Source organism: Octodon degus, unplaced genomic scaffold (genome assembly GCF_000260255.1).
Source record: "Octodon degus isolate 3935 unplaced genomic scaffold, OctDeg1.0 scaffold00076, whole genome shotgun sequence".
NCBI classification, from domain to species: domain Eukaryota; kingdom Metazoa; phylum Chordata; class Mammalia; order Rodentia; family Octodontidae; genus Octodon; species Octodon degus.
Genome location: NW_004524652.1, coordinates 2216550 through 2228129, shown reverse-complemented (window position 1 = coordinate 2228129; position 11580 = coordinate 2216550). Strand labels below are relative to the sequence as shown.

Sequence of the window (11580 nt, the reverse complement as noted above, 5' to 3'; positions counted from 1 at the left end):
CCCGGCTGTGGTCATCGTCCTTGCTCTGTGGCCACTCCAGGTGAGCTTGCTGGGCTTGCTGAGTGCGGGCGCTCCATAGGGCTCCGGCCGGGGAAGTGAAGTGCTCCAGGCCCTGGATGCCCGCCCTCCTCACTCAGCTGTGCTCCTGGGGGACTCCGGCAGGCCGATGCATCGGCCACTTCTCCTCTGAGTTCCCAGCTTGATTTCACTGTACTTTAGGTAAAAGCATACTCAAAAGAAACCAAAGGGGCAAAATCCAAGCATAATGCTATCTCGGCTGCGATGACAAGAAGGGACAAGCTGTGCTTGGGACGGGGTGGGGCACGCCCTCCCCTGGGCCCACACAGGCTGGGGGTGTGCAGGGGCAGCAGCCAGAGAGCCGCAGGCACGACGCTCACGCTGGCTCGGGACACCTCCGTGCGCGCCGGGCTGGAGATGAAGACCTCCACACCGAGCAGTGGAAGGCAGAGCGCCGTTCACACGCTCTGACATGCTGAGGCTCAGCATGTGTGAGAAGAAAGCTAAGCTGGGAGCTGCTGCAGCCGAGGGTCCGGGGGTGCAGCCTGAGGGCGGAAGACCCTTGCTTATCACGCCTGTGGCCCACCCTGCTTGGGCTCATGCGCTGCATACGCTGGGAGATACTCTTGGCCTCTGACAACCCAAGAAGCTGTGAGACCCAGAGGGAGAGAAAAGAGGGGACATGGCCCAGAGCAGAGTGAGTCACTGAAGCCAGCCTGTAGGTGCTTTTCTAGGAGGCTGGTGCATTGTCACTGACACCAGGAACACGGCCACTGTCCTCATCCTGCTGCAGGAATGGTCGCCCCTGGAAACAGAACCTGGGACAAGGACTCAAGAGCAAAGCTCAGGCCATTTGCAAAGGGGGGTGGCAGCCCCAGTGACACAGCAGGTGGCCTGGACTCAGTTGGTCAGCAGAGACAGAGGTGTGCGGGGGAGCCCAGGCCCACCCTTCGTGGTGCGGACACAGGTGCCCTCTGATATGCTGAGGCCCCGTGTGAGGCGCTCCTTATGAGCTCCTGCACAGGGGAGGCGGAGGGGGCTGCACGTCCCCATGCGGGTGCCTGGGGGAAGGCAGCTCTGGTGGGGTGAGCTGAGCAGGGGCAAAGATGGGCCTGGGGTTGGGGTGCCATGCGACTGCTGCCCTGACTCCGAGTTTCTAGCCCAGACACCTGAGAGGCGGTGCAGCTCTGCTCATGCCCGCCGCCACCCCTGCAGACCATCACCTCCCATGGCGAGGCTGCCTGAGGGGGCGTGTCACCACCACTTCCCGTCAGTCTCAGCTGAAACAATAAGTTAAATTGCTTCATTGTTCCCAAGCAGAGAAAAACACATCTATTTTTTTCTACATTGTCTATGTCTCTTGCCTCTGTTTGCACAGCCCCTGTGGGGCCCACGCGCCACTGTAGGCCGAGGTTCAGAACTGACCCCGTATCTACTGCAATGGAGGGAAACGCTTCCAAGAAATAAAAATGCATAAAGGTTTGGCTGCAACGGGGGCTTCTCTGCTCGAGGGGCCTGTCCCAGAGGAGACCTGCTGGCACCTGCCCAGGACGGTCACAGAGGCTGACACCCCAGCAGACAGCGCCCCAGGTGGCCAGGTGTGGGGTCTTCCCTGGAAGCCAGAACCTCCTCCCCTACCTGCAGCTCACAGCTGGCGGCCACCTGGACTCCAGGTGTGTGCCCATATGCCATTAAGCCACAGGAGACTGGAAGCAGATCTCCAGCCATGCAGCATGCCACGTGATGCTGCTGACTTGTACACTAGGTGAGTTCTTCCGAAGTGGTGGCAATCTGTAGTCCCTTGGGATTGAAGTAAGTGACCCCACTCCCTGTTTATAAAGGGGAAGAGTGTCCTGGGGAGGTGGTTCTCTTGCTCCACCTCCTCTTGCATGACAGGACTAGTTCTCCTCTGGGAAACCCTGCTCCTTTGTATCAGGCTTCCTGGGACACACAGACAGATAACCTGGCCAGGCTGGTGGGTGTCTTCCGAGCGCTATCAAGTAGACAGCGCCCCCTGGGGTCTGGGTTCCTCTCCAGGGAAGGGAGGCAGGAACTAAGGGCAGTGGGTGCCAGGCAACCCTGCACTGGGCCCTGAGAGTCTCCGCCGTGTCCTGGGGCTGGGGTCCTCACAGACCTGCTCCTGCCATCTCTGAGGCCTGCTCCATGTGCTTCCTGATCCATCCTGGGAGAGCTCGTGTTCTTCCCGTTTAGAAAAAAGAACCACAGTTGGCTTCTGTCACTCACCAAGCACACGAGTGAGCACAGCTGAGAGGAGGGCGGGTGGAAGAGACCAGGCTGCTTTCTGAGCCATTACTCTCCTCTCCTGGAGGCACAGTCTGCATTTCTTTAATCAATATCCACCTCAGTTTTCGCGTAACAGTGATTGGTCTAACTTGGACTTGTGAACTGAGTGTTGTGCAGGTCTGTGTTCCCCCCAAGAACCCACACTCCCGAAGCAGAGCCTGAGACAAGGGCTTGGGTGCAGTTAGCTTAGCTCCCGGAAGTGGGAATGAATGGCGGGGGCAGAGGAGGTGAAAGCCTCGGTGAGCGGTGCCTGAGAGGACTTGATTATGGGGTGGAGGCTGGGGCCATAGACTCCTGGGCAGCAGGTCCCCTGGCACCTGCACGACACACTTGGCCTTGGGCCTCCAGGCGGTCAGGAAAGCCCACAGCAGAAGGTGGCAAGTCGTGTGGAGGGGCAAGGCGGGAACAGCTTGAGGAAGGATCAATCTTCCCTTAGATGGAAGTGCCCGGGACAGTGAAGGCTGAGGGGCTGTGGTGGGGATCGGGACTGGAGACCTCAGCTGGAGAAATGGCCTCGGGGGGAAGAGAGAAGCACCCAGGAAAGCACGTGGGGTAGGGATTCACCTGCTGTTGGAAGGAGATGCCCGCGAGCTTGGATCTGCATGGAGAATTGTGCGGGCAAGCAGCAAGTTTCGGGGGAGAAGCGCTTGCTGTCTCTGCCTGGAGCCCTTGGGAGGCTGTGGCTGGCCGGGAAGCCACAGCTTTGGCATCCAGAATGAGGGCTGAAATGCAGCCCCACAGGGAGCAGGGGATGAGCTTGCGCCTCCAGGTCGCAGCTCCATGGGCAGGGCTGCCCACCAGGCGCGGGCCTCCTGCCTCGCGAGCACGCTTGGGTCTGTGCGCTCTGCGGAGCGCCCTCATTTCTCCCTCCCAAGCCGGCAACGCTGCACTGCCGCGCTGGCCAAGGAGCCTCAGTGGTGACCGCACAGCTGGCATGCGGGGTCCCCTAAGGGGTGCAGTGAGGAGCTCCGTGAGGTGGAGAGGAGACCCCCAGCCAGCTGTAAATAATAGTTTTCTCTCACGTAGACCACACTACGCACAGCCTCTCGATGGTACAGTGCAAAAGCCGTCATCTTCTATTTATCGCCTTACATCTAAATTTTATAACATTGGCATTCTGTGACCCACACTGTCAACCCCACTTTCCAGTGACAGGAAGAAATGGGACCTTATAAAAATTCTAGGACATCAAATGTCAGGGCTCTATGAGACTGGGAATTTAGATTTCATGGCAAAATAAATATACTGCTCAGTTTCAGACAGATGACTAGATCAGACACAACTTCTCCCCTCCTGTCCTGAGACATCTTGTCATGAGAAGGGTCTACAAAGATGGACAAACCCCCGAGCCCTGCCCCCACAGGACACAGGCAGTGCCCAACAGCAGAGATGCTCCGCCAGCCCACTGGCCACCAGTGACCCTGCTTGTGGTGACCAAGAGGAGATCTGTGAGTGCCGTTTGCCCCTCTGCAGCCTCCAGGTCTGTGCCGTTGGGCCGAGATGCGGGACACTTCTAGCCTTGAAATTGAGCATCTGTGCTGCTTGCGTCTTCTGGGCTGAGGCAATAAAACCTTTCTGGTCCGTCACCCCTCCCTTCTAATCCCTTCCTCCATCGTCCCTGCGGACCTGTGGTGTGGTGGATCGGCACCTGGTGGCCAGCTTGTAACACTGGAGCTGAACGGAACTGGCATGGAACTGGTGGGGGAGGCCACCGGAGGATTGCTGCCGGCCCCAGAAGAGACAGAACTAGAGAGGAAGCGAGGCTGTGGGCAGCGGCTTGTTCTCCTGGGGGCGCTTGTCACGCTGACTTTCCTGATGGGCTCAGCTGTTCTCATCCTTGAGGAGCCTGCGACCTCCCTGCTGCTGAAGACAGCTGTGGCCCTTTTAGGGGAGCTCCAGGTCTTCCTTCGAGCATCGCTTCCTGGCTCCAGGGCAGAGCCCTCGGCTGCTGGCACAGACCCTTCATCCCGCTGGCACAGGCTTCCGAGCTCCCACCCCTGACCTCGGGCCTTCCCAGGCAGATCAGTGAAGTGGGCCTGCGTGAGACATTGTCATGTGGGACTCGCGGGAAGCACGGTTGTGGGCTCCAGGGCTTCCACTGGACTCATGCAGGACACTGCTGTGGGATCCAGGCCCTCGGCTGGAGTCTTGGTCTTCATTGTGTGGGCAGATTTCCTGCACTCGCTTTGCCTATGATTCTTTGGGTCACTGTTATAAAATAGTCTTATAATTAAGTGCCCTGTATTGTATTATTTCTCCTTGCAAAACCCAAACTACAACACATGGGTTCGAGGTGCGACAGCCACAGGGCTGGAGCTCCGGCCAGCCTGGCTGCCTGAGAAGAAGCAGGGCCCTCCCGCTGCCCCATGGCACAGGCAGCTGGGCTGGCGGCTGTGCCTTTGCTGTTCATGTGGTGCGGCTCGGGAGCTACTTGCTACTGCGACCCAGGCTGACGTACCCTGACAGGCACACGGTGGTTTCTTGCCGCAAGAACAGCAAGGAAATTCCCTGAATTCTGCCCCATGCCTCAGACCACACTAGGCCGCTCAGTCCCGCAACCTCGACCATCCGCCCCAGTACCGGGTGGCTGCACCGGTACTGGTGGGTCCACCGCCCGGACCGCTCCCCTGGAGAGCTCGGGCAGCCGCAGCTGAAGTCAGTTTGGAACCCTGCTCTCCCTGCCGAACTCTCTTCTGTAGTGTGTTCTCTCCACTGTGGGTGATTTCTTAAATCTTTTAAATTAATTTCCCGGCAAAGATCAATAACCTAATAAACAGCGTAATGACTTATCACCCCGTCCTTGTCTTTTGCTCCTTTAGCCAAACTGTTTTCCCAGCCCGGCTGCCAATAAATAACGAGCGCCGCACTGATGAGGCTTGCTGAGCTTTTCACGCCCGGCGCATTAGGCGGGGAGCCGCGAGGCGGCCTCAGAGAGACGGGACCTAATTAGCGATGCTGCCGCCGCCCGTAAATAACCGGTGGCCTCTCTGCTCAAGTGGGATGCGTCCATCAGCCTGCCACCCGCGCCACACGCAGATTTATGGACCACTCTGGGCCTCCGAGAGCATCCGCACCTGGGTTTAACGGTGGTGGCGTGGTGTGGAGAATTAATACACTTTACCAGTCATGCTGAAAGAAGTGGAATTATTGCTCCACCTCCGGGGAAGCATGGAGCATTTGCACCGCGGAGCCCGGGAGTCTGTTCTCGGGCCGCCTGCTGGGCGGGGCGTGCTTCTTCTCTTTGTGAACTTTAACCCTTGTAAGGAGGTCTCACGGGCTCACTGTTCAGGTATTACACCTGCAAAGGACTTAATCTCTAGAGCCAGCCCAGCGGGAGCGCTCCTGTGCTCCTGCATGTGTTTCCTGCAGGCAACACCGGTAGGTCCCTTCCCTCGTTGTGGAAGCTTTCCCGCGTAGTGCCATCGCGCGCTGTCACACTTTGTGGCCACAGCAGTTTCAGGCAGGCACAACCTGCTGCGCTTGTGCCGTGAGAGGTGAACCACGATCCCGTCTATGTTTCCTCCCCTAGTGAATGTGTGTGTGCTCCTGGGGACTTCCCCGGGCTGTGTTTAGAATCTCAAGGAGGTCTTCTAGCCGAGGCTGCAAGGCAGAGGCTGTGTGATTTGTAGATTGAGGCCTTGTGATTTTTTTTTTTTTTTTTTGGGTGGTACTGGGGATTGAACTCAGGACCCTACGCCTGCCAGGCAGGCTCTTATTCTACTGAGCTATCTCCCTGGCCTGAGGCCTTGTGTACAGGAAAAACTGAGGATGCATAGAACAGACAGCAGCAGGGGCCAGGAGAGAAGGCCCAGGACGCAAGTGCTGGTTAAGCTCCTGCCGCCCCATGAGCAGCCTGAGAAGTGTAGTTTATGAGAATGAAATGAGTAAGTTATAGGCTTGAGGTTTGCTGAGAGAGAGAAGACCTCAAATGCTCTCACGCAAAGAGTCACTCTGTGAGATGTTGGACATGTTAATTAGCTCGATGCCGCTGATCATTTCATAATGTGATCACAACACCGCACTGCACTTTAAACACCCGTTCGGCTTCTCAGTTACACCTCCATGAGGTAGGGGGAAGGGACAACGCTGCCACCCCGAGTGGGTGGGGTGCGGGCTGGGCCTGCTCACCTCCCGCGAGCACGGCTCCCTGGGCCCCTAGTCTGGCCACGGTGCAGGGGCACGGCCAGAGTGGCTTTCTCTCGGGACCCCGGTCATGGCACCTAGCTGGTGTGCAGAGTGCGGGGCCATATGCAGGCCATCGAGTCAGCTGCCTGTGCAGAACTGGCAGGGACACAGGAGGCCCTTGAGAGCCTCCCAGCGCCCTTCAGGCACTAAGTAGGAGCCACTGCCTGTACTGTGTGCTCCTAGAAATGAGACCCCAAGACCACCTCAGAAAGCGCCGACCTGTCGCGCTGTGTCCCATCTGCCCCGCACACTTCTCTGCCATGTTTCCCTGCGCAGCAGCCCTACTGTAGATCCGAACACAACCGCATGCCCCCACTGGCCCACGTCACTCCTGGCTTCCCCACCTTGACCTTGTCTCTGTGCACTCAAGGTCAAGCACAGCAGCAGCGCGTGCTGAAACAGCCATCCATGCCTTAGCGTGTGGACACGGTGCACCTAAAGGCCGAGACCAGAAGCAAGTCTGTTGAACTTCCATCCACGCTGCGCTGTGGAGAGTGGGGCTTCTCCACCCACGCCCGCCGCAGGGGGCCAGGCAGGCACCTGTCCTGGGGTTGTTCTACACTGCCGTGTCTCTGGCCACTTCCTTCCCTCCCTCCCTCCCTCCCTCCCTCCCTCTCTCAGCCCAGCAGCCTCCAGACCCTGCCGGGTCCCTGGGGTGGGTGTGCAGGTCATGCTGAGGACTCTATTCCTGTGGCAGGGCCCAGTGGCTCCCGAGGCTCTGGTGCGCCAAGCTGTGAGTTGCCCCTGCCCGATCTCCACAACTGACCTGGACCGTAACCAGGACCCTGGTGGAGCTCTGCTCTGACTGCACCCTTCCTGGGGTGGACCAGCCCTTTCTGTCCATTGGTCTCCGCTCCAGGCCTGCTCTTTGTGTCTCATTTGGGGACTTTTCTTTCCAGCTGCAGACCTTGTTTAATAAACATACATGGAACAGTGGGGGAAGCGGATGGCGCAGGGCAGGGGGGAGGCTTTGACGTTCTCCCAGGAGTGGCGAGCGGGGGTTGTGCAAGCAGCACAGGCTTCACGAGGCAGGTGAGTCCTTGGAATGGAAGCGACCCACACCAACTTTTAAATCATATTTTACTGTCCCGGCAGAGTCTGCCATTAAAAAGATCTTAGAACAGTAAGCTCAAGGCCCCGCTCTAACGCTGTGTCTGTCTTACTCTCCCCAGGTGGAAATAAGCGGCGGGCACATTGCCTATAATTTATAGAGAAGCTGCACGTGATGAACACAGTGCGGGGCGGGTGACAAGTGGCAGTGCTGCTTGTTGGGCTTGCCACCCACCCCACCCGAGGCCGAGACTTCTAGCCACGCCTGGCCCCAGAGCTGCTTTCTCCGGGTGGACGCTGAGTGACCTAAGCCAGGCTTCAGCGAGAGACCACAGAACCCCATTTATGCGTAGTGCACGACCCCAGGTCCTGTGTTAAACCTGGCTTGGCCACCTCCTGGTCACAGGACTTGGCAGGTTATGAGACCTTTTCACGTTTTGCTTTTCACCTCCACGAAATGAGGTTCCCAAGTAAGCATTTGCCTCTGAGTGTTCCCGTCGGCTCAAGTGAGTTAGCGTATGCACTTATTTAAACTGTGCTTGACGATTATTAATTTTTCAATAAGTTCCATTATTATTAGCAGCCTTATACTACACACAGCGATCTATAAGGGCTCAGTTTGTTCTTGGCAGCAGGGAATAGCAAGGGAGAGAAAGAGAGAAGGAAGGAGAGCAAGGGAGAGACGAGAGCAGCCCCCACCCCCGCTTCCCAGCTCAAGCTCTGTGCCGCAGGGCACACAGGAAGGGTGGCCAGGCCTGGACCCTCGGGTGGTGCCTCGGGAGAACCACACCCGCGTGCCCGAGGGACAGCACCAGGGGTGTGTGGCATCAGGCCACGCTCAGAACCCGGGTCCTCCAAGGACGGGCTCTTGCCGTGTCCGGTTGCACTGTTGAGTGCCCGGGGTCTGGAGGCACCCAGAGCAGGAGGGGAGTGGACAGAAGGCGTGTGCCCTTGGCCACCTTTGGGTCTCTGCAAACGCTTATCATGCTGTAGTCTGCAGGACATGTTGGAGAGAGCCAGGGGCGTAGGCAGCTCCCCGTGAGCCCTCCAGAGCCTCCAGGCCAGGGTGAAGGAGGCTTCCCTCCTGAGGGCCTGGACCACTTGCCTTTGACATCGTCCTGGGCCGGGGCATAGTTGTGGGTCCATCTGTGGCTTTCAGAAGCGCTGGTCATGTGGCAACTGGGACTCGTGGCCCAGAAGCGTGGGCAGTTTTATCTCTGTTGACCGCTGCCTTTCCCAAAAGCGAGCAGTCTTGCCCTTATCTTGATTTTTCTAGAGGAGCCGAGAACAGATATCTTTACACGATGTTCCTCCTGACTTGGACCTTCAATCCACCTTTTACGAAAACCGTGGGAATCCTGAGCCGGACACATCTGCACCTGCAGCCTGGTGGGCAGTGCTCCCGTGGACAGCGGAGGCCCGCAGGTGAACCTGGCCTCGTGGCTGACAATTCTCTCAGGACCCACGTCACTTCCAGGGTCACCCTGCAGATCCTGCTGCCTGGGAATCAGGTTGTTTTTTTTTTTTTTTAATCCCATGCTGCCTGGAAAAATCTTTCAGTGTTCCTAAGGCACTTTTTAGTCATGCACAACTAATTTCCAATCTTATTTCAGATCTAGTTTCAGAATGAAGGAGTCAAGTGACAGATGTTTAATTAACTCCTTAAGCTGATTAGACAGTGTTAGCGAACCCCTCAGGGAGAGCCCGGCGGAGTCCGAGTCGCTGCCTCTTTTTGAGCTTAGAAAGCCGCTGAATACGTGACTCGGAGCTCCTGAGGTTGGGGAGGATGCGGGCAGTGCAGAGTTTCATTTCTTGTATCTACTACATCGGAAGATGCTCGTAATGAGAGCTTTGTATCTGCTGGGAAAGTACATCCTGAGATAAGGACATTTCTGGTGCCAAGCGTGTCTCAGGAGCTCGATCGTGGGCGCAGCTCCCTGTGCCTCGCTGCGTGTGTAGGAGAAGGGCTCGGATTAGACTATGTCCCCCGCAGAGAGCTTGCATGTCTTCTTTCGCATCCTAAACGGTGCTTCAGACTTTAAGCCAGTTCCACCCTTCAGATTACTGCGTTCAAAGTGGAATTTGCAAGGAGGGGCGATCACAGCATCCTCCTGACTGACACCCAAGATTCAGACTTGCTGGGGTTCCAGGGCAACACAGGAGGCAGCGCCACACAGCAACGACAGCTGCCTGCTCCTCCTCGGCGAGGTGTGGGGTGGGTGCCGCAGGCAGGGCAGGTGGGGCGCACGCCGGGGAAGCCCACCATTGGCTCAGTGCTTTCAGAAGCCTGGCAGAAGATGATTTTTTCAGTAGGGGATTGAACCCAGGGCCGTTGGGCTGAGCTACATCGCCAGCCAGGTTTTTGCATTTCATTTTGAGAGAAGGCCTTCTAAATTGCCAAGGCTGGGCTTGAACTTGTGACCCTACTGTCTCAGCCTCCTAAAGTGCTGGGATGACGGGGGTACTATAATGCCCAGCTATATGTTTAGTTGTTGAATTGAGGTTTAGTGGAGTTTCTAGCAAGCTGGGGAGGGGGTGTAGCACCCACAGACCAGGGGCTGGTGAGGCGTGCCACAACTTTAGCTACGCCTGAAGGCACAAGTATGTTGTTCTGTATCTTTTTGGAGGTAGGCAGTTTTATTGGGATGGGACTCACGTACCATATAATTCATTTATTTAAATTATATTGCTAGTCTTTCATATAGTCACAGGTGCATGCAATGTCACCATAGTCAATTTTAGAACATTTTTATCACCTAAGAAGAAAATTTAGCTGAATGTAGTGGCACACCCCTGTGATCCCAGCATGTGGGAGACTGAGGCAGGAGGCCTGCTATGAGTTCGAGGCCAGCCTGCACTGGAGAGCAAGGGCCCATCTCAAAAACCCAAAAATTCTGAACTGGGCATGGTGAGGCATGCTTGTAAGTCTGCCAATCTGGGAAGCTGAGGCAGGGAGATCTCAAATTTGAGCCCAGCTTTGGCAGTTTAGCGACTTAGTGAGACCCTGTCTCAAACCCCTGCCCCTCCCAAAAAAGGAAAAGTTGTCGTTGATAGCAGTGGGGTGATGTAGTTCATTGTAGAGGTTCTGGGTTCAATCCCCAGTACCAGAAAGGAGACAGAGAAAGAAAGAGAGAGAGGGAGGGACGTAGAGAGAGAGAGCTGTAACCTTCATCGGTCGCCCAACACCAGCCCAGACAGTCATTCTGGTCATTCTTTGCCCTTCTGTCCCGGGCCTGTCCCCATGGTGTGGTGCTGTCAGGGCACTCTGGGTTGTGCGTCACAGAGGCTCGCCCTCCGTGCCTGTCCCGCAGAGGGATCCCCTGGTGGGGCAGCTTCCACTATGCGAACATCCCTTCTCTTGATACAGTGAAATCCACACACCGAATCCTGTCTGTGGCCGCGTCATGCTCACCCCAGGTAGGTTTAAATCCTTTTCAGAGAACCACAACTTTTAAGAGATGAAAAGAAGTCTGGATTCCTGATTGGTTTAGAAAACCATGCACGGCAGGTGCAATTCGGCGGGAAGCTGGGAGGCCGCTTGGCCCTCGGTTTGAGCTCAGCCCACTTGCATGGGAGCCAGGATTCTCCAGAGGGTTTGAGTCTGGGGTCCTCGCTCAGCAGCGTCTAGGCCACCCGCACCTGCTCAGTTCAGCTGCACTTGCCCGAGGCCCCCGCTGGGTCCCTGCCTCAAGCAGAGTCTCAGAAGCACAGGGCCTCAGGGCCAGCACCAGGCTTCGTGTCCACTTTTCTTCAAGCAAGTTTCCCTTTATGTCAGAAGCACCAACTGTGGGCGTGTGGCTGAGAAGCAAGTCCAGCGATGTGACAAGGGTGTCATGAAGTGCCGGTCATCCGCACCACAGGCCAGCCAAGTCGAGCCGCAGGCGCTGCAGGAGGGCTTCCCCTTTCAGAGCCTGGGACAGCAGCACCCCGCGGCTCCCGTGAGCCTCCCTCCAGCGCTTCCTCCAAGTCCTCGATGGCTGCTCTGTGAGACGCAGGGCAGGGCGCCTTGCTCCTAACTGCTTT

General features: G+C 57.0%; 1 protein-coding gene and 1 long non-coding RNA gene across 2 annotated transcripts in view; one reads left to right on the top strand and one right to left on the bottom strand.

Moving 5' to 3' along the window:
- Positions 1–11580, bottom strand: part of Tmem132d (transmembrane protein 132D) — a 482864-nt gene that overhangs the window by 65248 nt on the left and 406036 nt on the right. The window lies entirely within an intron of this gene.
- On the top strand, positions 7413–9338 carry LOC111817984. Its single transcript, XR_002822072.1, has 3 exons — positions 7413–7539; positions 8834–8982; positions 9171–9338. It is a non-coding gene; the product is annotated as an uncharacterized LOC111817984 (long non-coding RNA).